Here is a 26,245-nt window from a genome sequence, read left to right as displayed (position 1 = left end):
GTCTGCCCAGGTAAATAAAAGGAAAACAAGAGGGAGGTTGATTGCTCTAACACAGACAATAAATGAAGGAAATATTTTAACAAGAGCATATGATATTGAAAAAATTCTTAGTTTTGTAAATTTTGTTATACACAGTAAACAAGAATACTTATATAAATCCTGTGCTTTATATAGAAGGCAAAACCCTATGAAACTCCAGACCACAAAGGCTTCTATTTTAACAGTTGGCCCAATAATTTTATTTCATTTCCAGGTTATCAATGCCATACTTTATTACAGATTTGATGCTGATCTGCTGGATTTGAACTTGTCCAAATGGCATTAATCCTGTCTTTATCTGGTTGGCAGAAGTAGTGAGTATATGGCTTATTACCCAGAAGAAAGAAAAGATTTATTGTCGTTTGAAGTTAGAGGGGTTGGTCTTCATGGTGACAGTAGAATCCATTCTGATTTTTGCCCTCTAACCTTGACAACTTGACAGAATATCCACGTATCTCAGACCCAAGATATCATGATGAAACCCATTATGAGAATCCCTAGCATTTATTATTATGTCTGTATATTAGTCAGGCTTCTGAATAACAACTAGTAAATTTCCTTATTTCTCAGCCCTTAGTTTCACATTAAAAGTGTTAAAAATAAAGCAGAACTTGCCTGACCAGTGGTGGCTCAAGGGATAGAGCGTCAACCTGGGACACTGAGGTCCCAGAATCAAAATCTGGCTTGAGAGCAGGCTCACCAGCTTGAATGAGCGATCATAGACATGATCCCATGGTCGCTAGCTTGAGCCCAAAGGTTACTGGCTTGGTGGAAAGCCCCCTAGTCAAGACACTTATGAGAAGCAATCAATGAACAACTAAAGTGACACAGCTATGACTTGACGCTTTTCATCTCCCTTCCCCCCCCCTCTCTCTCTCTACCTCTCTGTCTCTCTGCCTCTCTCTCACACACATACACACACACACACAAAAAAAATACAGAACTCAACAATTATTGTTTAAGTACAGTTGCTAGTTTTGTAAAGTGACTGGTTCTCTTAGAGAAATAAATGTAACTTCAATCCAGGTAAATATATTAAAACATACATAAAAGTAGTTATATAATTTATGGTATATATTTTTATTGTAGCTACTATACATTTCAAATCAAATAATTTGTAATATGAAGGAAATCATTGGCTTCTTTTCTAGTGGAATCATGAAAAAAATTAACCTTGACAAAATTTGTTAAATGCCTCAAAAGTTAAATGCTGAAACATGTTTCCAGGTTCCATGCATAACTTTATTTAAAAAAATAAAATTTTACAAATGCAAGAGGGATAGACTAACCCATGCTTGTAAAGCTATTTCTCAACATTAATGGACTGTTAAAGATTGAATTTCAGTTAATTCTGACCATAAAAATGTCATGTAGCTATGTATTCTCACTTGAAGTTATTTTCAAGTATCTTGTAAACAAGTCACTCTTTAAAAATTAATGCCAACCTTTACATGCTCGATTGCATTCTGATTTTTCAATACATTTTTATCCCTGGCTTCTATATTTCTCAACATGTTTTCAGGTTTTGCAGAAGAAATATAAAATCAGAATCTTTGCTACACAAAATTTAATTACGCAGTCTAGAGTTCAACCCTAACAATATTCAGAACAACTCATATAGGTTAATAAATTATTTCCTAGGCATTATAAGAGTTGTGCCTCTTTTTATTTTTACTTTTGAACACCACCTATAATATCAGATATTTATATTATGATTAATATAACTTCTACCTCCAAGAAAAATGAAAAATAAGTAATTTTACAATACTGAAAAATCCTTTGAGAGCTAGAGAATATAAACATAAATTATATATCATTTATATTCTATATAATATATACAATGCATATAATTTTATAGACACAAATTTATTACCATACTTCTTATCAATAACAAATACCAAAATATATATATAGGCTATTCATCAGAAAGTTCTACTAATTAGATAAAAATCTATTTTGTTAGCTAAAATTGTTTTAATTTATTGAGATTACCATTAAACTCATATAAAACTCAATTTATAACAAATCCTGAGAGTAATTTGTAATAGTCATTTGAGGGTATTTTAGTCAACAGAGCAAGCACTGATGTTACAGAGTAAAAATCTACAGATTAATTCCAGAAGTAGACTCGGTCCTTGGAAATTTGTGGGATACAATGAGATATTCATAAGATAATTTCAAAAAAAATTTTAAATGTGCTTTATAGTGTGGAAAGTGCTACCTCCTGTTTTCTCATTCATTGAGCTTTGAGAGGATAGTAGATATTTTAATTATCAAACTTTCCTTGGATTGTGCATTTGTATGTAGAACTGTTAATATTTTGAAGCTATAAACACAGACTATAGAGGAAATAAATACTGGAAAAGAGAAAAAAGTAAGTGGTACAAATATGAAAAAATGGTTAGATTATTTTTATGTTAGAATGAACTTATTCATAAAGTAAATATAGTGTAACTGAATGGCCTATTTAATTCCAGGACTGTTCAAGGCTCTGGAAATATAACAGAAAACAAAACAAAGTCATACCCAAAGTGATAGGGTACAAATTCACTATGATTTGCTGAAGTTTTCCTAGCTTCAGTGATGAACTTACTATATCCCAGAATCCAGTTAGTTCAGGGCAAACTAAGATGGCTGGTCAGCCTTCTGCTTACTTTATGTTCTGGTAATTGTCAACTTTATTTGATTATTTCTGTTAAGGTGCTTATCTCATTGCTACTGTCACTTCCAGATAACAGTGAGCACATGTAAGTCATTTCTAGGTTGGGCAAGATCATACGAGACTTTGTGGAGGGGTGGAGGGACACGACGCAGTGTGCAGAGGGTTTTTTATTCAGTGGGACATTTGAAACCATGTCAACACAATTAATTAATATTAAAGAAAGAACAGACTGGTAGTATTAAATTTCCTCAAATAATTTCTACCTGGCCCACTCTATAGAGTGCAAAAGATGTATAGCAGGCTCGATTCACCCTCAAAGAGGATTTGTGGTCTGGGGATGTCAGCAATCATGTTATTATATAATATCATTTGCAGGACACCAACTCTCATTATTTCTACTCCTCACAAAGTCCTATCAGGTAGGTATTATTATCTCTACTTTCGGGATGATGCAGTCAAAAGTAAAATTTTTTCTGCTGCACACAAAAAAAATATATGAGAAAGAAACCCAAAAGTTCAGAAAAGGAACTGGAGTTGTCATATCACTAGAGCAAGGCTTAATTTAGTAACTGCATTTATTATTCAGAATAGGAAACTGTGAACACCGTCCTCGGGATATTTCATCTTTTTTGTTTCATTAGGTCATGTTCTCCTGACAAACAGCCTTCTCTTTAGGGACAGATTTTGGTAATTGATCTTAGTCTTATTTGTTCCTTCAAATTTACTAATGAAATTGGTAGTCCAACACCCTTGCAGGATTAACTGGAGTGGTTGATATGGCAATGTTTAAAATATTGAATCACATTGAATTTCACAGGGAAAACATTATGGATCAGCTCACATTACAAGATGAAGATAAATCAACATAATTTTAATCATAAACAGTTTTAAGTATTTTATTTTTAAGCTTGCATTATGATTCACTTTTAAATTTTAATCAAGTGTCATTTATAAATATATTTATAAATAACACAGTAGCTAAAGGATCATACTGCAATCTCTTTCCATAAAACAAACAAACAAACAAAACAACTCTATGCAATCTCATTAGTTTTTAAGCATCTTATTGTGAAAACTGTTTTCAGGAAGCCAATAAAATCATCCAATTTATCTTCCTTAGAATACAACTCTACTTAAAGTTGTTTACACTATTTAAGAGATAAGCTAGGCAACGTTTTTTTTTACTTGCTAAGTACTGAGAGAAAAAAACATAAGACATACTCCTCAAAGCAATAGACTTAACTTTTGAAAATGAATCAGATGGATAATTCTAAATAAAAATATTTATCCTAATCATTTACTCCTGACAGAGTAGAGCCTCTATGCTTAAATTTTTGTTAGTTATTTATCACACTTAGTAAAAGCATTACCTTTGATAAATAATGAAATCAACCAAAGGAAAGATATCAGAAAACTTGATAGATACATGATTAAATTAATACATTAATATGGACTAGGTAGACTTGTCCAGCAGAAACGTTTTCTGGACCAACAATATTAATCTGGCCATCATCAACATGACATTTGCAGTGAAAACTAAGAGAATGGTAGGGACCACTCAGTCAGCAATGCAGGAAGTCCAGTGCGTGAAGGATAAGAGTATGAGAAATAACAACATTTGATAAGTGTGGACGGGAAGAGAAAATGATTTATTCAAAATCCATTTAAAAAATGTTCACTGACTCTTTTACTACATTCTAGACTTTGGTGTTATCACTTTAAATCTGAGTACCAGGCTAAAAGGGCAAGACAAAGGACACAAATAAGCATTTAATTGTAACTGTGATAAATGCTACAGAGTAAAATTGCAGGATCAGATAACTGAGAATGTAAAACAAGAACTTTTTCTAATCTGGGAGGTTTCTTTAAAGTAGTGCCTTTTTAAGGGGAGACAAGAAGAATGAATTTCTGTAAGGTAAAGAAGGTTAGAAGCAGAATGAATTGCTATAAAGTAAAGAAGGGTAGAAGCAAAGAGAGATGAAAACAAAGTCTTTGAAACAAAGAAACTTGGTGTGGGTTAAGTTCCTGATGTTTAAAAAAAGAAAAAGAAGACACGGAAGAAAAAGAAAAAGAGGACTGAGAGAAGATTTATGATAGCCAAAGTAACGGAGTTTCCCAAAAAACATAAATACAACAACATAAGAAATTTTAATAGTATTCACTGAATTTTTGGCAATTGGTTAGTAAGAGATAGCTTTAGCAAGAACAGGTTTTGGAAATGATTGTGTTTGTTTGAAAGGGTGCAGAGAGAAGAGGAAAAGAGGCCTCATTACTGGCCTCATTACATAAAAGAGAAAACTAATTGGCAGTGTTTAAGTGGAGGCCGTCATAGATTGTTTGGAAAGAACCTGGAAAGAAAGGTAGAAGTAGAGATTAGTGGTGATTGAGTTAACTAAGAGACTATAGAGAACAGGGATGTTCCTTGTCTAAGAAATTTAGACTTTATAGGCAAAAAGATAACCATGGAAAAGAAAACAGAAATGGACCAACTATTTTATCAGAATGATTAATTTATGTGATTGAAATGATAGGAAATCAGTAAAATTATAAAGTTCAATCTAGCTAAGTTTGAAGAAATAATAGGAAATTTACTTAGGTGTTTGGAAAAATTAACTCTGAACTTTCTGATCCCAATCAGATGGGTGGCAGATTATTAAGCGGCAGATAAAGAGCATTTTCTGAGGAGTCATGAACTCATGATCTTTATTCAGTCTTCACTTGATGTCATAGATAGGTTCTGCAACTGTAAGGGAAACAACATTTAACAAAACCAGTTTTACTATAGGCTACTTGATATGAATAAGAAGAGTTAAGTTCCTACAGTATTCCATCAACATTGTAACAAAATGATGTTGAATGAAACTATGCTTTCAGTGACCTGCTCTACTTAGACTGCATTATAATACACAATTATTTTTTTCTAAAAACAAAAAACAGATAGTTTTGATCAATTTCATGAGCGGCTAATTAATCCATTTTAGGAAGTTCTTTCACACTTAATAAGTGAACAATGAGTCATAAAATTAAAAATAATAGAGAGTCCATTATAGGGGTGAAATTAAATTATCATCTTTTTTAAATTTTTATTTATTCATTGTAGAGAGGAGAGAGAGAGAGAGAGAGAGAGAGAGAGAGAGAGAGAGAGAGAAAGAGGGGAGGGGCAGGAAGCATTAACTCCCATATGTGCCTTAATCAGACAAGTGCAGGGTTTCGAACTGGTGACCTCAGCATTCCAGGTCAACGCTTTATTCACTGCTCCACCACAGATCAGGCTAGATTATCATCTTTTGAATAACCTATTATTTGATGAAATAATAGTTTAAAGCAAAATAGCACTATTAGTTTTTCAGTGTATTCAGATAAGAAGTATGATGAATGGAAGGAATGTAGCCTTTTAAATTCATGAGTGGAATATCGAGGATAACTTCAAGGGAAATATTAAAAGCTTTAATATGGAAAGAACCAAGCCTTTATGCACCAGATTACAACTAGCCATGCTCCTGTAAACACCAAGATATAGACAAGAAATGATGCTATACATCTCTTCCATCTCAAAGATCTTTCTTTAACTTTTACTAGCAACACATGTATTATTACTTCAAAAATCTGAAAGCTTTCAAAAGTTTTAATCAAGAAAAATGGTATTAACTTGTTAAGTAAATAACAGTGATTTCTAACTTATTTTTCCATAAAATATTATTTATAAGCTATCCATCCGCTCCTCCTGATGTAGCAAAATACAGCATGATGTATTTGTTACACATTAATAGGTTACTTTGGTATTAATAAGTAACATTTTGAAAAGTATTTAAGAAAGAAGACCTCAGACACACTTGCTTGATGACTGAGTTTGCCATGCTTAGAGTGCATATCAAAGTAAAATAATTCTAAGCGAACCATTAAGCAATGGAAAAAAAACAACAACCAAAGGTCAGGAGCAGGTAACCTGGATCAAGATGATAATAATTGTTAGATTTGGGGATATAATAAAGGCAAAAAAAGAAAAATGAGTTTTTAATGAGATATGAGGTCTTTAAAAAATTCACAATCTCTCAGTTGATAAACCTAACAATGCCATTACTTTCTCTATGGTTCTTAATTTGGCTGCTTACAATCACAGCATCCATAGAAGTCCACCAGCATTCCATTCCATACCTTCTTAGCATGTCACAAAATGGAAAATTCAGTGTACACTATAGGTAGACTTCCTGCCTATAGGTGATACTCTTTATTTTTTATATTTTAATTGATATTTTTTATATTTTAATTTGTGTTCAATGAACATATACATATTAATTTTTTATCCTTTAGTTTTTTTACTCATTTGGTCCTAAAAACATGACCACAAATATGTTTGCAAAACAAATAATTTTTCTTTTTCTTTATTTTATTTTATACTTGGAAATTTTTGTTCATCTGTTCTATGGTTATGGAAAATGTCCTGCATTTTAAAATACTTGTTTATATGCTTCCTTTAAGCATTTGGCACTAACACTGTGTTATTTAGCTATTCTTTTCTTGGATAAGGTCACACCCCATTAGATTTACTCATTTGTCATTGTGTTCCAGAAATAAGAAATTTTGGAATAGACATAGCCCAAAGAGAGGGATAGAGTATCATCAAACCATTGCATCTGTTCTATTTCCAATGATTCATGTTTTCAATTTAAAGTATTTTCATTTTCATAGTAGCTATCCAATTACTAATGATAGGTTATATTTTTGGGTTCCAAATTTCCATAAAAAAAAAAAAATTTACTTCTTTTAAACTGTATGACTCATATTTGTGTGAATGAACGTGTGTATATTTACGTACATATGTTGATGTATGTAAGAGTTGGTGTGAATACATGTGTTTCTTTCTCATATTTATATTCTCCTTTAATTTGCTACAAGTGGACAGAAGTTTCATCAGTTTTTAGTGAATGTGTAGAAAAATAGTATTTCTCTTCTAGGAGTTTCATAGCTTAAAACTTCAGCACAGAATGCCAGATTAAGTGCTCTTTTTAAATAAATTTTTAAAAATTTTATTCAGAAAACTAAATTTAATGGGGTGACATTGATGAATAAGAGTACAAAGGTTCCAGCCTGACTTGTGGTGGCACAGTGGATAAAGCGTTGACCTGGAACACTGAGATCTCTGGTTCAAAACCCTGCACTTTTCTGGTCAAGGCACATATGGGAGTTGATGGTTTCTGCTCCTACCCCTTCTCTCCCCCCCCTCTCTTTCTCACTCTTACTCTCTCTCCTCTCTAAAATGAATAAATAAATAAAAATAAAATAAAAAATGAAAAAGAAAATAGTACATAGGTTCCAGGTAAACATTTCTATAACATTTGAACTGTTCATTGCATTGTGTGCTCATCACCCAGAGTCAAGTCATTTTCTGTCACCATATATTTGTCTCTTTAACTCTCTTGCTCCAACCTTCTCACCCCCAACCTCTTTCCCCTGGTAACCGCTTCACTTTTATCTATGTCCATTAGTCTTATTTTTATATTCCACTTATATGTGAAATCATACAGATTTTAAAACCACATTATTTTTAAAATATATTTTTCTTCATATTTCTTTTCCTTTTGAGGAAAACAGTCCTTCCCCAATATGTTATTGTGCATCTACATTATGGTTAATAATAATTAATTATAACTGTAATAAAATAAGAGCTAACATTTATTGAATTCTCAACTCAGAGCACTCTTCAGCTTCATAAATTTGATTCTGCATTACTCAACTTTCCCGATTACCCCTAATATTAAGACTAGACACTGTGTTTTGCTTTTGTTTGTTTAGTTTTGCTTCAGAAAAATAAGGGCTGGATTTGAATATTTCACCAAAAATAAGGAAAATTAAGACTAGAATTGCACTTCCTTTTTTATTCCTTCCTTCCAATACCTGCTGTCTTGATAAATATCTAGGAACTCTATCTACCGCTGTACTTGTTGCTTATATAAAAGACTGCTTTATTAAACCCAGTTAGATAAATAAGTCCTTCAAAGAAAGAACTAAATAAAATAGCTAATAAATCTGTAATTTAATTTCACTCAGCCTTTCTTAGTTGCACAGAAGGAAACATACCTCACAGAGGTTAATCACCCACAACTGTGGTCCTACTGAATTTCTGTCTTGGAAATATGTTTCAGAGACCTGAAACTGAGGATATGAAAATACAACCTTGAAGAAACCCATTAGGGATGTGAAAGAAATAAATGTAAAAAGCAGAGTTTATAATTTTGCAAGATTGATGTCAAGTCCTCCTCTCTTCGTGGTACTTCTACTGACTAACTTACTAAATAGGGCTAAGTGACTATGGGCTCTTGGGATTTCACCTACTGGACTCAATCATATTTCTGCTGAGCAGTGTGTTTCCAGTCTGAAGCCTTTTAGAAAATGTCTAATGTGATGCAGTTTACATGGAACTCATTCTGTTTTGCTCTCGAATTTGTGGGTCTTGAATAATGGAACATTTGATTGTGTTATACTGAAACACAAAGGTATGACACATGAAGATTCAGTGAATTTTTCAGTAAAATGTGTGCACCACTTCCCAAACACAACAGAATTATGTCAGTGAATTCAAAACATAATGTTGGCAAAACTCATCTATTTTTGTTTCATGACTTCAAGCTCTTGTTTATAAGTTGTGGATATTTTTTGCCCCAAATTCTCCCTTGACTTTATTCAGCTTTGCTTTAAAACCCATTTTTAAGGGATTAGAAGAGACCTTGAAAACCCAGACTTATATTAGATGTAGCTTCTTTCAGTCAGTTTTTTAAAAGCATTATTTCATCTTTATAATTTCTCTATGCCATCAGAAAGACTTTGAAATCTAAGATCAACTGAACAGGATAGATACAACAGAAATTTAACAATTAGAGAGGATCAATCTTCAAATCAGTTATGAGGTTTCAAGAACCAGAATTTTACTTTTAAAGAGTTTACTGGAATCAAGGGCAGCCCACTACTATTCTCCTGTCAGTAACCAATGGTAGTAAATAAAATTTTATTGGAACACAGCCATTCTCATTGTTGTATGCATTCACTATTTATGATTGCTTTCACAGTACAGTGGCAAATTAAATAATTGTAATTAAAATTATATATCTTAAAATGCCTAAATATTTACTGTTTGACCTTTTACAGGTAGTTTTCAATGCCTGGTGTAGAATATGAAAATTAATTAGTCTCTGCAATCAGGAGCAACTACTTATGTAGTATTAAATGACTTTTAATTGTTTGACAGTGGGTAATATATCTGCATTTTTTTAAACTACTTTCTTTTTATTATCTCATTTCTACACTGCCCATTAGTATATTTTAGGTTGAAATAGCATGCGATTTATGAATGTGTGAAATTTACACTGCATACTTCCCCATGACTTAAAATATTGTCTTCGAGATCTCTCAGTGCTTCCTTGGTTACAGATTTTTTTTTACCATATTTAATGTCTTTTATTGCATCAGAACAAATTAAAAACCATTTAATTATCTAAGAAAACTTGCCAGTGGGTTTTGATCAAGAGATTAAGGTTTTCTTTTTGAAAGGAAAGAAAGAAAAAAAGAAGGGAAGGAAAGAAGGAAGGAAGGAAGGAAGGAAGGAAGGAAGGAAGGAAGGAAGGAAGGAAGGAAGGAAGGAAGGAGAGGCAATGCCTCTTAAATGTAAGCATTTCTTGGAAATTTTCACATTATTCTAAGATAATCTAATATAAGAGAGTTTATATGTGATGATTAGACACTTCAGTTAAATGCTGTTTTTTTTTATTAAGAAATATGTATTTTACTGTGTTGATTTTTTTTTCAACTAGACTTACTAGGGGAATGTAGTAAGGCCTAAAAAGAAAAGAGATAGGTGTTCAGAAAACCATGACAAATTTAAATGGCTTGATTACTTCTCTGTGGTAGATGATTTGTTTTATTGTCTAAAATAATACAATCACATTGTGTTCTACTTCCATCTATTGTTACATCAAAGAGAAGATAAAAAAATTAATTAAGCTGGTTTCAAGTACTTTTTGTAAAACAATTGCAGAGAATTTGAAAGTTGGCAGACCAGTAACAATGTGCCCTAAATTTACTAAAAGTAATATCTAGTATTTTGAGGATTCTGACTTGATATATATTTCAACTTTTCATCTATAGTCAAAGTGCTTTTGAACAAGTTTCAAATCTCCATTTGGAATAATAAGCAATAAGGATTTTTTTTTTACCTAGCCATTCAATAGCTATATATAAGAAGAGCTCTTACACAGATAATTTTCTCATAAAGATTCTATCCACAGCCTTTGCTTCCTACTTAAATTTCTAACTCAACCTTTCTTGATTCTCACTCTACATTAGGAGCACCTTGATCTTCTAGAGTGACAAACCCAATAGACAGACTGTCATTAGAAATAAAACATAAAGGCTCTGATAGAGAATGAAATAGACTTAAAATAGCAAAGCTATGCATGAAACTCAGTTTCTGATACTGAATGACTAGAATTGTCTGTCCAGATTTAAAATAATACCTTACATGTGTATTGTATTCTATTTGCCACACAATTTTCATACTCAACCAATTCTACTGTTGGCTTAATAAATGTAAATGTGTGTTAATAAATGCCGACTACTTATGCAAAGCATAGTAATCAGGGGTCAGCCATATGCTTCTATCATAAGAACGATTTTAAGTGGCTATCATAATTCTTGAGGCTAAAAGTAGTTAATACATTTTAGATTGTGAGGACAGATGATATCAGGAGTGTTGGAATAAAAAAAAAGTTAGAATTTTCCACTATTGGACATCTTGAATAAAAAAAATCATATGCCTTTCTGGGATAAGAAAGATACAAGCTTCCTTGAAGACGGGAAGCTGAATTTCACAGATAACCAGTTAAAGGGTTCTCCTATCATAGAACTCTAGTGGGGCAGAAGAAGATAAGTGGAATGTGGCATCATGAAGACCTTCACCGCTAGATTTAGCAGATTGGTCTAATGTGGTGCTTTGAGTCCTGGATGTTTCTAGTGAAACTTACAGTGAAAATAATGTCCTGCGGTGGTCATAGGCTAGAGAGGATGAAAATAAGAACACCTCAAAATAACTTTATTTTGTCACAAATATAATTAAATAATTTCTAGCGTCTCCATATTTTTATTGTTATTTTCCACCAGAGAATTCACCTGTCACTTGAAATGTCATTCTTTAGCTCCTATATTAGGATAGAGTCTGGCACCTAGACAATTATTAATGAAGTCTGATTTTTATTGCCAGTTAACTATTATACTGATTAACAGATGCATTTTAGACAAGCGAGAATTTCAAAGTTGTTTTCTTCAACCTGTGCAAGAGTTATTTTCCAGCGCATGAAGATAGGACTTTCTATAGTAAGATCTGACAGGAGCCAAGTGGGACCAGACCTGTCACAGATTTACTTCAGGAAATTGCTTGACTTAAGTTGCATGCGAAGAGCATTTCCTTTTTTTAAATTCAGTGAGAGAAGGTGATGTAGAGACAGACTCCCACATGCACTCCAACCAGGATCCACCCAGAAAGCCCTCTAGGGGGTGATGCTCTGCCCATTTGAGGCATTGCTCCATTGCTCAGCAACTGAGCCCTTCCCAGTGCCAGAATCAAAGGCCATGGAACCATCCTTAGCACCCAGGGCCAACTTGCTCCAATTGAGCCATGGCTGCAGGAGGGGGAGAGAAGGAAAGAGAGAGAGAAGCAAGAGGGGAAAGAGTTGAGAAACAGATGGGCACTTCTGTGTGCTCTGACCAGGAATCAAACCTGGGACATCCACATGCTGGGTTCCTGCTCTACCACTGAGACAACCAGCCAGAGCCATGATGGGCATTTCAAAAATCTATAAAAATCTAGACATACCAAAGCTAGAAATTAATGTCAATGCCACTGCACAGTGATCGCTTTTCAGATATTTTGTTTATAGGGGAGGGGTGGTGTGTGAGTAGGTGATAGGAAGTGACTGGCTCACTTGGGTAGATAAAAAGATTTAGTAGTGACTTCAATTTCTCAAGCCCTTTCTTGAGAAAAGCTTATTTTACCTTTAAGGAGAGGCATCCATTGTTCAAGCACCAATTACAGTGTTTTTCTGGCTAAATATATATCTTTCCTTCAATGCTACATACGTAGTAGGCTCTCAATAAAACATGACTGAATGGATAGATGAACAGATGGACAAATGTGTGGATGATAAAAGTTGTAGCCCTCACATATCACTCATACTTTTTACAAAAAGAAGACTAAGAAAGCCCACCCAGGGCTATACTTAGAATTATGTCTTTGAGGTAAGTCAAAATGTCTCGAAGAAATCATATTTCTTGAAATGGCTATAAATATTCTCACCTAACTGGGGCTTATAGTCTCTCAAGTTATGGTGTTTGAATTACTTTAGCTTATGTGTGTGTGAATAAAATGTTTTCACATGGAGTAATTATTATGAACTGGGTAGTTTTTGTACAATTAAAGGCAGTGGTATGATGTACTAACTTTTGAGCTTTATACAGGCCTGACATAATGTAGGAGAGTATGAAATTTTGGTGAATGAATGAATAAATAAATAAGTGAATGGATAAAAACATTTAGATAAAATTAAATCAAAGCTGAGTTTCTGTACATTCACACTAAGCCTAGAATTGCTAGTGAATGATGAATATTTACACACAAACCAGGAGTTATCAAACTACAGCTGTGGACCAGATCCACTCCCTACCCTATATTTTTTTTATGGCTTATCACTACAAAATTTCTGAAAATCTGTTTTCCCTCTGGATGTCTACATGCCTACATAATTGCCTCAAATTTGCCTCTTGACCAACAAAACATAAAATACTTACTAGCTATTGTGTACAAAAAAGGTTTGCTGATTCCACATGACATGATAAGCTCCATGAATGGTGGCCCAAATTTAATATACATACTATTACTACTCAGCACCTAGATGTCAGCCTGGCACATAGCAGAGAGTCACTCAATGACCAATTAATGGATAAATAAATAAATGTATGAGTGTATTTTTTTTTCTTTTTCAGATGCACATGTACCAAGATGCACCTTAATTTGGGGGCCCAAAATTTGAAGAAAAAAAAGTGTTACATAGTGTTATTGAACCCAAGTTTTATTCATTATAAAATTAATACAACTCCTTGTCACTGTCAAAACTCCCATCCATTAGCTTGTCCTCATCTGTGTCTAATGAAGAATCACCATCTTCAACAAGGAGAGCAAAACAAGCATGATAAAAAGGAAAATGCAAATAAAAAAAGCTACCACCACTGTCTAAGGTGCACCCAGTTTTTAGCCCCCCCCAATTTTTTGAAGATAGGTGTGTGTTATACATGGAGAAATATGATATTTGTCATCAGAGTTCTCAAAAACACACACTTATAATTCTATTGATACAGAAAAAATGTTATATAAAAATATGGTCAACATTTTAATACATAATTAGTTCAAGAGCGTTTCAGAAACATATAATATGTGCATTGCTTGGAGACTATTTTCAGTTGCCTCCAGAGGTAGACTGCTCTTCTCCATTTCTTGAGATTCTATTGTGTGTACTTCCCCATGTGGCTATTGAATGAAAAATACGTTTGAAAGTACAGGAAAGTGCCCTGGCTGTTTGGCTCAGTGGTAGAGCTTTGGCCCAGTGTGTGAATGTCCCAGGTTCAATTTCTGGTCAGGGCACACAGGAGAAGTGCACATCTGTTTCTCCACCCCTCCCCTTCTTGCTTCTCTCTCTCTCTTCTCCCCTCATGCAGCCATGGCTCAATTGGAGCAAAATGGCTCCAGTTGCAATGGAGCAAAGGCCTCAGATAGGCAGAGCACTGCCCCCTAGTGGGCTTGCTGGGTAGATCCCTATCAGGCTCATGTGGGAGTCTGTCTCTGCCTCCCCTCTTCTCACTAAATAAAAAAATAAATAAAGAGCAGGAAAGCCTTCTGAGGCATGAAGTTTCCCATGGAGCATTTGCTTTTGCTGGCCATCCTCTTTGCTCTTCAAAAATTTCAGGTGAATTGTACAGTATATCCAATTTTGCTAATGAGCCAGAGAAGAGGCTACACTCTATGTAGTATTTACTGTGTACTAAGATTTCTGCTTGATGCACTTCTTTGGACTACAAGGACTGCGTGTCTTAAAGATAAGCCCATTCAAAATTCTCAGTATCAACAGAAGAGTCTATTTAATTGTATGTGCCCTTTATTACTATTTATCAGATCTGCCACCCCTCATTTTCAGATTTCTTTTCCTCTCTTTATTGTGGTTGAAAATTTCCCTGTTTTTGTTCTCTTTCTCTGGTCTTTAATATAAGTCATTTCAAATCATTTTTTCAAACTAGGTAGTATAATCATAAGTGCTAAATATATAGAGATATTTGATATATATTTAATGCTTATGATCTTTCTTCTGAGTCATCTCTGAGTTAAATAATAATTTTACCTCCTAAGCCAAATAAGCAATATAGATTTATTTACAGGTGCTCCCACTACAACATTTGTGGAGTTCTGAGTAAGAATACTAATGAAAGGCTACATACCATATATTTAAATAATTAAAATTTATAAATTAAACAAATAAACTGATAAATAAAATATATTTCATCTCCCTAACATTGACAAATATGACTTTATTCCAGCCAGGAAGGCAAGTGTGAGTTTAACTTTCTTGGACTCTCAGAATGCCGTTAGGGAAAGTCAGAATGAAGCCCCATGGCCTTCTCTTCAACCTCTATGTTGCATTCTGCTCTTCCAGAGACCACCAAGACAACAAACCTACCACATCCACACAGGGTCCTTTGCCATCTATAATGCCAGTGGCCGAGACCAGGCAGGTCCACATAGGACTTGGGCAGATGGTAGAGAAACTGCAGAGGCAGAAAGTGTTGAGCCACTCCTGTTTAATAGATTCTCACAAGGGCAGAGGGGTAAACAGGGAGGGGAATGCTGGTTCTCAGGCAAACAAACAGCAAAATGGCCCCTTTCAGTGGCAGGCAGGCAATCTGCATTGAGGGAAAACATTCGTAGCCCTATAGAGACTATACTCACGTGGCGTTAACCTATGCTTGCTGACTAATCAGGCAAAGTACAAGCAAGGAAGCCTAACGCAGCTGTTTTCCCAACACCATCCTTGTACCCTAGTCTGCATTAAATTGGCCTAACAATGTTTGGGTAGAAAAACCTGGGGTCTTAAGTAAATGGACTGTAGATAAAAATTTGGGTACAGGCTCTGATAAGCATATTCTCTTGACTGTGGTTTCCTCACTCCATGGAAAGGCATAACAAAAAAGCCAGATGACTTTTCTAAATCCAGGGGACCATGACACAGACTCCTCTCAAGGGTGGTACTACATAGTATAATAGAAAGAACATTGCTATTGAAGTCAAACACAGTCTCAAATATCAGCTCTACCTTTTATTAAGACTCTGACCCTTATCTGCCAACTCTTGTATGACTTTGTTGTGATATATAAACAAGACAATGGATTCAAAGCATTAGTACAGTGCCATATGTCCCATGGATATTCTTAAAATGTTAGTTCTTTTTTGCTATTTTGCAATTAATAAATATTTAGTAATTAGCTTTAAAATGCCCAGGCTTTTGCCTTGTGCAAGATGGTATGCAAAATATTATAAAGAAATAGGTTGTAGCTGTGGGTGGGAAGTCATATCCTGAGTGCTTGTTATGTTCTGTGCTAAGCATTTCACCTAAATAACCTCAGATTCACCCTATGAGGTAAGTACATTTGTATCCACATTTTACAGAGGAGCAGACAATGTGGACACATTCTTAGGTGAATCAGAATGGACAGTCATGCATTACTTAATGACAGGAATAGGTTCTGATTAATGTGTCATTAGGATATTTCGTAGTTGCATGAACATTGTCGAGTACACTTACACAAACCAAAGGGTATAGCCTACGATGGCAACTTATGTGCTAGACGGTTGTGATGGGCAGCCCAGTAGGTTGGTCCACACCAGAACTCTGTAATACAAGTGCTTGACTTAAACTTCCATTGCCTTGCCACGGTATCCACTTCAAAGAGTCGATGCCCTTTCAAGGAAGACTGTTGCAAATTAACACATTGCCAGCCACACAACTGGGTAAAAAGTCAGGCCACTTTCCCCCACAGAGCTTCCTTTGTTTTGGAGATCTTGATTTCAATAAACAACCATTTGGGCTACTTTTCTGGTTGTTGTTCCCACCTTTAAACCCTCACTTTTATGTTTTAAATTCACCAAGAATGTGTGAACCATTGAAAACCTAAACTGCTATGGTAGACTCCCATTAAAGTAGAGCCCTGGGTCCTCCTGCAACCTTACTGGTAGCTCCTGGCATGCTTTTGATGCTCCAGAGCCTGTACATAATAGATTCCTTTTTTCTTCAAAGATTCCTAATAGATTTTTGCTGAAGGCCATCATGCAATTGTAATAAGAACCATAAGGGTTGGTCCAGTTGTAACATTAGTTTAGAAAAGGTCGATATCTGTGGGAAGTTCAGTAGAGCCCAGGTGAGTGCTTCTAGGCATTCCTAACCAATAGCATCATGATTGATAGACTAAAACTGGCACATTATAATCTTACAGGACCACCTTTGTATGTTCCATATGTTGTTGACCAGACCAACATTACATGGTGCATGGCTGTAATAGAGTTAGGACTAAAATTTACATATCATTGCATATTCCATGCTTCTAATCATTTACAACCTCAATGGGTTTAGTAGAATAGAACAACTATGAGACGAATCACCAACAAAACATTCAATAATTATTATTAAATTTAGTATAGCAAAATCCACTTATCAGTGATCAGCATAATGACAACAGAGACTTGTTAAAAGGCATTATTTTCTACTTAAAATATATTTTTTTCTGGAATGAATTCTTTTCCCCAATCTAATTAGTATAAACTATTGTGAAGACATCTTAAAAATCTGCTAAGTTTTTGAGTAGTGTTGAGTCTGGGTATAGCTATACAAAAATACATTATGAAGAGACTACATCCAGCACTGCCATTTAATCATAAACTCTGATTTCTACCTAGAGGGTACTTCTTAATATGTGGGGTTGTTTTTTTAGGTGAGAGGATGGGAGATAGTGAGGCAGACTCTTGCATGTGCCCCAACTGGGATCTACCTGGCAACCCTACCTGGGGCCGATGCTCCAGTACCAAGCTATTTTTAGCACCTGAGGCTGATGCAGTCCCACCAACTGAGCTTATCCTCAGTGCCTAAAGCTATGCTCCAACTAATTGAGCCACTGGCTGTGGGATGGGAAGAGGGAGAGAAGATGGGGAAGAGAAGCAGATAAGTCACTTCTGTGTGCTCTGAATAGGAATTGAATCTGATATGTTCATATGCCCAGCCAATGCTCTATCCACTGAGCTAATGCCAGGGCCAATATGTGGGTTTTAATGCCCTATCTTGGCACAATTAGATTGTCCCAGAAATCTGAATTTTAATAAACACTCCAAAGTAATTTATATACATATTGATCTTTGACACTTAAGTTTTTCTCTGATTTAATTGGTTTAAGGAGCAACCAATTGGGCTTTTTGAATTGCTTTCCAGGCAGGAGAGCTTAATTCTGCAGCCAAACTTGAGAGCTCCTGGCAGGAGGAATGTTTCTCTTTACATTGGGACTATTTCAGGTAGAATAAAGTTTAATGTACAAATATTTTTTAATCTATTCAGCAAATCAACTCATTGAGGCTTAATTGTTTGGGGGCATAAAGAGGAAAGAAACAGCCTGCCTGCTTTCACCTATCATGAAGCTGAAGGAGGAGACCTGTGAACAATCAACAGGTAACAAAATAATAAGAAATGGGAAATATTCTTTCTTCCTGTGTTCATAGAGGGAAGTATTTCTATTTTAAAAGGTGTCATAGCCCATTATACTATTGCAAATGCAAAGACCTAAGGATAAAAGCTCAGGACAAAATAACACTAGTGGGTATTCTAATTTTAATAGATTTTTCCCAATGGATTTGTTCATTATTCACTTTAATGACTTCAATATTTTGTTGATTGTATGTTATTGATTATAAAACTTTAACCATAGCAGGGAGCTTAAATCAGGAGTCTACTTCAGTTTTAATGATGATGTGAATAGAAAGTTCTTCAACAACCTCAGGTTTCAAGGCTGAAAGTTTTTAAGTTCTAGCATTTGACTGATATCATCTGCTTACTTCTCAATTGATACCTGGTTTAGATTGCTATCTGGCTGAGTTGGGCCATGTTTGATCTTAGAATAAGGGTCCCATAATAAATAAATATCCCACAGAGCCTTTTAGGTTTTATGGAGGTGAAAAATGTCTTTTATCCTCAGGATTCTTTGATGTAGATTCTTTGATGTAGTTCTTTTGATGTGTCAAAAACCCAGAATGGGAGAAAGTCTTAACAAACCAACCAGTCCTGTTTGGGCTTCGTGGAGGTCAAGTATTAAATGAGTTTTTTGGCAACTGGTAACTACATACACACATCGATCAAAATTCCAGTTATTTTCCTCTATTATACGGGGTAGGGCAAAAGTAGGTTTACAGTTATGAGGACACAAAACAGACTTTATTCTTGCCTTATTACTTATTAATTATTGCATTATTGTTCATAAGAACAATTGTAAACCTACTTTTGCACCACCTTGTATTCTAAATTGCATAAATCAACTAATTAATCATTGGTTTTAGATTTCTGATGAAGTAGTCATTTTATCTGTATCATACAACTCATTTTTATAAGTAAATTTTTATTAATGTTAATGGGGTGACATTAATAAATCAGAGTACATATATTCAAAGAAAACATGTCCAGGTTATCTTGTCATTCAATTATATAGCACACCCATCACCCAAAGTCAGATTGTCCTCCATCAACCTCTATCTAGTTTTCTTTGTGCCCCTCCCCCTCCCCCTTCCCCTCTCCCTTCTTCTCTCCTGTACCCTCCCTCCCCCCCACTCCTGGTAACCACCACACTCTTGTCCATGTCTCTTAGTCTTGATTTTATGTCCTACCAATGTATGGAATCATGTAGTTCTTGGTTTTTTCTGATTTACTTATTTCACTCCGTATAATGTTATCAAGATCCCACCATTTTGTTGTAAATGATCCACCTTAAATCAGGAACAAGACAGGGTTGTCCACTCTCTCCACTCTTATTTAACGTGGTGCTAGAAGTTCTGGCCAGAGCAATCAGATAAGAGAAAGAAATAAAAGGCATCCATATCAGAAAAGAAGAAGTAAAGGTATCACTTTTTGCAGATGATATGATCCTATACATCGAAAACCCCAAAGACTCCACAAAAAGGTTACTAGAAACAATAAATCCCCTTCACGATGACAACAAAAATAAAATAAGCCCTGGCCGGTTGGCTCAGCGGTAGAGCGTCGGCCTGGCACGCGGGGGACCTGGGTTCGATTCCCGGCCAGGGCACATAGGAGAAGCGCCCATTTGCTTCTCCACCCCCACCCCCTCCTTCCTCTCTGTCTCTCTCTTCCCCTCCCGCAGCCGAGGCTCCATTGGAGCAAAGATGGTCCGGGCGCTGGGGATGGCTCCTTGGCCTCTGCCCCAGGCACTAGAGTGGCTCTGGTCTCGGCAGAGCGACGCCCCCGGAGGGGCAGAGCGTCGCCCCCTGGTGGGCAGAGCGTGGCCCCTGGTGGGCGTGCCGGGTGGATCCTGGTCGGGCGCATGCGGGAGTCTGTCTGACTGTCTCTCCCCGTTTCCAGCTTCAGAAAAATACAAAATAAATAAATAAATAAATAAATAAAATAAAATAAAATACCTAGGACTAAACATAACAAAGAATGTAAAGGACCTATATAACGAAAACTACAAAGCATTGTTAAGGGAAATTGAAAAAGATACAATGAGATGGAAAAATATTCCTTGTTCTTGGATAGGAAGAATAAATATAATCAAAATGGCCATATTACCCAAAGCAATATACAAATTTAATGCAATTCCCATCAAAATTCCCATGACAACTCATTTTTATACATTTTATTATAGCTAACAAAATAATCACTTTTCATTTTTATTTTATACCTTTTTAAAAATAATGACAAGTAGTAATGAATATACACCTGAACTAGGGCTTACCAGCCATGGAGATAAAATTGTAAAACATACAGTGGTTTGGTCTTGTGGAGGATGTTAATGTCTGTATTAGGAAAAAGTCACAGAAAAGGCTTCTGTCCCACACTGAGAGGGACAGATAAGCCTGCACAAGATACTTTTAAAAAGAATTCATAAGATGAAATGGTGGCCATGTTAAGCATTAGAACAGAAATGTAAAGAAGTGATGGATCCAAGATATTAACGGGTCTTTAATTCAACAAGATACGGCTTTGAATACATCCCAAGTGTACAAGGGAAAAGAAAATCAGTGATGGGCCCTGGCCCTTTGGCTCAGTGGTAGAGTGTCGGCCTGGCGTGCAGAGGTCCCGGGTTCGATTCCCGGCCAGGGCACACAGGAGAAGCGCCCATCTGCTTCTCCACCCCTCCCCCTCTCCTTCCTCTCTGTCTCTTTCTTCCCCTCCCGCAGCGAAGCTCCATTGGAGCAAAGATGGCCTGGACGCTGGGGATGGCTCCTTGGCCTCTGCCCCAGGCGCTAGAGTGGCTCTGGTCGCAGCAAAGCGATCCCCCAGAGGGGCAGAGCATCGTCCCCCTGGTGGGCAGAGCGTCGCCCCCTGGTGGGCGTGCCAGATGGATCCGGTCGGGCGCATGCGGGAGTCTGTCTGACTGTCTCTCCCCATTTCCAGCTTCAGAAAAATACAAAAAAAAAAAAAAGGGAAAGAAAATCAGTGATGAAACTGAGTTTCTGACTCGAGGAAATGACTGCAGTGTAGCTCCATTAGCTGATTTAGAAAATAGGAACAAGGAGTGCATGTAGATGGCAGGGAAGGTAGAAGAAATGCTTGGTGTCTGTTTAAGTCTGAGGAGCTGTGAGACATCAAACTGTAAAAGACCAGTAAAACATTTCAAAACCTGACCTGGAGCTGAGAAGGGAAAGCTGGTCTGCCAGCAGGGGTGCGAAGGTCTCCAGTGTCACAGTGTTAAAGGATGCCACTGGAGTGGATGAGATTTCTGGCAGCAGGGCCCCAGCATCAGGCGGAGACATACCAACAAAGAGTACTTCTACAATGACAAGTAAAAGCTGGATTCCTTGTGGGAAGTAACAAGTGAGAAGGCTGGAAAGGGACCTAGTTTATGCAGAACTTTGAAATCAGCCATTAATAGGTTTGGACCTTTTCCTTTCTACATTGTAGCCATGTTGTTTGTTTGTTTTTAACTACATGTATACTGTAGGTAGGCAGTGGGTAGGTGTGTGTGGTGTGCATGTGTGTGTCTGTGGGGTAGTGTGGAGAGTCTCTGTGTGTGCTCATGTAGGCAAAAAGGCCAAGGGAAAGGCGAACTTTCAGGCAAGAAACATTGGAGGCTCTAAGGTTAGTGGTTATTGGACACAGTGGAGAAACACCAGTAGTGGAATCTCCTGCATTTGACTAAGTGGATATATTTCTTTTGGACAATGATAAGTACGAGGAAAGGAGGACACATATGTAACAGGTAGGTTACAATGGAGGAACAAAGCAGTCACAGGCAAGGCATTCCTTCCATTAGAAACACTGCCTCAAACTTGCATCCTCTTTTGATGATCCAAATGTTTGAGTAATCTCACTGTAACTGGTTTTCTAATTATTAACTGTTTCACTCAAAGTGTTTTTTGTTTTTTTTTAAGTGAGAGGAGGGGAGATAGAGAGACAGACTCATGCATGTGCTCTGACCAGGATCTACCACCTGACAACCCTGCCTGGGGTGGATGCTCAAATGAACTGAGCTTTTCTCAGCACCCAGGGCCAATGCTCAAAACAACTGAGCCACTGGTTGTAGGAAGGGAAGGGAGAGCAAAGGGGGAGAAGAAGGGGCAGAGAAGCCAATGGTTGCTTCTCATGTGTGTCCTGACCAAGGGAGCATTCGCAGGTGGGGCCAATGCTCTGTCCACTGAGCCAACCAGCCAGAGCCAAAAGTGTTTGTTTTTAATACAGACCTGTCACTAGGTTTGGAGGCAGTATTTGCTAATGCAGTGAGTACATGGTATCATGATTAAAACATTTTTCCTTTGGGTTTACAAAGACAAAATTGTGATTTTAAACTGTATAAATTGTATATTTATAATAAAATAGAATATATTTTCTCAATTTTTATCTTTACTTATTTTTTCTTTTTGCTTTAAACAAATAAATTCCACTAATCTACATATGGCTTGAAGTCTCAGCAATACGGTCAATTGCTAAAAAAACAGAAAAGAGGTAGGGATGATTCAGCCGTACCAACCACAAAGCATAGTTAGAGGTTTAGATTTGGTAATATGGAAATGGTTAGTACTTTAGATAAATGTACACAATGACTCTGGGAAGACAGAGATGTGGGCGGGGACATTGGGAGTGCCTCTATTCAGGTTTTTGCTTCTTAACATTGTTGTCTCTTTTTAAATTCATTTTCAACTTTTTTTTTTTTGTATTTTTCTGAGGTTGGAAACAGGGAGGCAGTCAGACAGACTCCTGCATGAGTCCAACCGAGATCCACCCGGCATGCCCACCAGGGGCCGATGCTCTGCCCATCTGGGGCGTTGCTCTGCTGCAACCAGAACCATTGTAGCACCTGAGGCAGAGGCCACAGAGCCATCATCAGCACCCGGGCAAACTTTGCTCCAATGGAGCTTTGGCTGTGGGAGGGGAAGAGAGAGACAGAAAGGAAGGAGAGGGGGAGGGGTGGAGAAGCAGATGGGCGCTTATCCTGTGTGCCCTGGCCAGGAATTGAACCTGGGACTCCCGCACGCCAGGTCGACGCTCTACCACTGAGCCAAATGGCCAGGGCTCAACTTTTGATTTTGAAACAATTTTATTAAAAAGACAAGTTTAAAGCAAGTGATTCTCATTTACTCTTTACCCAGCTCTTCCAAAGATATTATTTTGTGTAAACACAACAATAAAAAGTAACATGAAATTAACATTTATGCAATACTATTTCAAATTTTATCGATTACATCAGTATTCCACAGCCAAGATCCCACATTCCATTTAGCTTCCACATCTCCTTTGTCTTTTTTTTTTTTTTTTTCTAATTCTGGAGACTTTCTCAGTCTTTTATGATTTCTATATTTTTGACTGGCCATAAATTTTGTAAAATGCCCTCAATTTGATTCTGATGTTTTCATATGATTAAATTCAAATTATGCATTTTTTGAGAAAAATACTACAGAATGATGTGTGCCCTTAAATGTTAGGGATCCTGAAGGATCCCATTTATTAATCATCATTCTCTTTACCATCAGATTTTCTAAATGGAAAAATAGACTTTGAAGTTAGATAGGGGTTAAAGCATATGTTTTATTATTTATAAAGCTAAAATAGATCATAGATCTTAGACTTGAGTGCTCTCCATCCTAAATGAAGCTACTCAATCAGGCAGGCAAAGTCAGAGCTGTTAGAGAAACCTGCACGACTCCCCTTGTGGGTAGGAACAGTTTGTGTAAACTTACTCCAAAGAGGAGAAGAGCAAACTGTAGGATTTTACACTTGTCCACTAAAACTCAGGGGCCAATGCACATTGCGCTATGGTAATCATCAGGCATGTTCATCAGATACATTTGATTTTGTTTTTACGTACATAGTAAAATAGCACTTTTATGCTCCCCCTGCATTTAGATATAGCCCTGTGATTTCTTTAGTCAGTTGCATGTAAGAAGCAGTGATATGCATCATTTCTTAAAAGAACATCCCTTACTTTGTTGCCACAGAGGTGGTAACTACTGGGTCAACCTGAGTCCCTGACTATGGGAGGTGTGGAAGAGAGAGCTACCAGCTACTCTGAAGCAGTCATGTAGGAAGAGAGAAAAATAAACCTTTGATGGTTTAAACCTCTGAGGTTCAAGGTTAGAGGGGAGGGTGGATGGTTAAGGTAATATGCCCCAGACTATGCTGAATAACAGAGACCTTTGCCATCTTATCAGCAAAATAAGTCAATGTGAAGCCTATTGCAAGTAGTCTTTTCTGCAGCAAAGGCAAGCAAAGTAATGATGGAAGTTCTAACTTTATAGGACAGCAGGGACTTTGCAAGAGAGAAATTAATTCCTTCCCCAAAAGACAATAATAGTATATTGTAATAATCATATTATAAACACCAAAATAACATCAATGGCAACTCTCATCATAGAGTGCCTATTGTACACCAGTAACTGAGACACTTTATATAAATTATCTCTTTTAACTCCCATAGGAACCTTAGAAGACAGCTACCATTATTTGTCAGTTTTGTTCATGAAGAGTGAGCCTTAAAAATTTCAACTCTCTTACCCAAAGACTCAGATATTAAGAAGTAAAACTAGAAGTCAAGTCCAGTTGACCACACAGCCTAAGCTTTTATACACTGTGCTATATATACACTTTTAAAAAATTTATATAGGTTTGATGTAAAATATTTGTGTTATTAATACTTGAGATTTTTAGCTTTTCTTAAAAATGGTTATAAAAGAATTAAAGATGACTGTCCATGACCCTTGAATATGGAATTTCTGTGAAACATTAGGTAAATGTATTTGTTTCCTAGGGCTACAATGAAAAATTAACATAAACTAAGTGGCTCAAAATGAGAAATTTATACTCTCACATATATGGAGGTTAAAAATCCAAAGTCAAGGTGTTCGCAGTACCGTGCTCCCTCTGATGGATCTAGGAGCGAATCTTTCTTTGATTCTTCCTAACTTCTGGTGGCTTCCGGGAACCCTTGGTGCTCCTGGCATGTATCTGCAGCACTTCAGTCCCCCCCTCTGTCTTTACCTGACTATCTCTTCTCTCTCTGTTTTTTTTAATCCCATTTTTTAATAAATAAATTTTTATTAATTTTAATGGGATGACATCAGTAAATCAGGGTACATATATTTTTTAAAAATGTCCAGGTTATCTTGTCATTCAATTATATTGCATACCCATCACCCAAAGTCAGATTGTCCTCTGTCACTTTCTATCTAGTTTTCTTTGTGCCCCTCCCCCTCCCCTTGCCCTCTCCCACCTTCCCTCCCCCCCATAACCACCACAATCTTATCCATGTCTCTTAGTCTCGTTTTTCTGTCCCACCTATGTATGAAATCCTGCAGTTCTTGTTTTTTTTCTGATTTACTCATTTCACTCCGTATAATGTTATCAAGATCCCACCATTTTGTTGTGAGCCGATGTCATCATTTCTTATGGCTGAGTAGTATACCATAGAGTATATGTGCCACATCTTCTTTATCCAGTCTTCTATATATATGTATTTTTTACAGTGATTAAAGCCTTTAAGCAAACTCTTGGCCAATACAGCAAGAATCCATAAAAGAGTAGTGTCCTTAACATGTTCACCAAGTCCAAGTTGGTACCAACACCATTCCAAATTCCTGTGAATGCAACCCAACCCCAGTTCAGTTCATTAGGAGCTATCACAAGGAGCAGGAGTCCAGAAAAAGTCCACATCCAGGAAAAGTCCTCATGGCACTGGGATAGTTGTCACAATTCT

This window comes from Saccopteryx bilineata, chromosome 1, assembly GCF_036850765.1.
Source record: "Saccopteryx bilineata isolate mSacBil1 chromosome 1, mSacBil1_pri_phased_curated, whole genome shotgun sequence".
Classification (NCBI taxonomy): domain Eukaryota; kingdom Metazoa; phylum Chordata; class Mammalia; order Chiroptera; family Emballonuridae; genus Saccopteryx; species Saccopteryx bilineata.
The sequence above is the reverse complement of the archived record's forward strand: the minus strand, read 5'-3'. Positions refer to the sequence as shown.